The sequence below is a fragment of the Meriones unguiculatus genome, chromosome 10, assembly GCF_030254825.1.
Source record: "Meriones unguiculatus strain TT.TT164.6M chromosome 10, Bangor_MerUng_6.1, whole genome shotgun sequence".
Classification (NCBI taxonomy): domain Eukaryota; kingdom Metazoa; phylum Chordata; class Mammalia; order Rodentia; family Muridae; genus Meriones; species Meriones unguiculatus.
In genome coordinates, this window is record NC_083358.1 from 16,316,734 (window position 1) to 16,317,191 (window position 458).

Sequence of the window (458 nt, forward strand, 5' to 3'; positions counted from 1 at the left end):
AAAAACCTAACTTTGTAAATGTTAGTCACCAACGTATAGAGACCACTGAAGTCTAGTTTACCGTGGTCTGAATGAGAGCAGCCCTGTAGGTTCACGTTTGAACACGTGGTCTCCAGTTGATGGAACGATCTGGTGAAGATGAGATGTGTTACTGGAGGTTGGCCTGGAGGTCTGAAAGCCCACGCCACACTCACGGGTAGCCTGCTCTCCTTGTGCCCGTGTCTCGCGATGCGCGCTCTAAGCCACTCACTGCTCCCTCCTCTCATGGTGGTCATGGAACTGTGTGAGCCTCGTATCTTGTCAACACCAAGTGACAAGGTGACAGCTAATGCTAAGTCAGGTTCCAAAGGGCGGTGTTATATGGGGGAAAAACAAATACCTCTTCTAAAGGACACAGCAAAAACAATTTCTAAAGCGGATTATGCACATGGTAACTATAAAAAGCAATGAAACAGAGC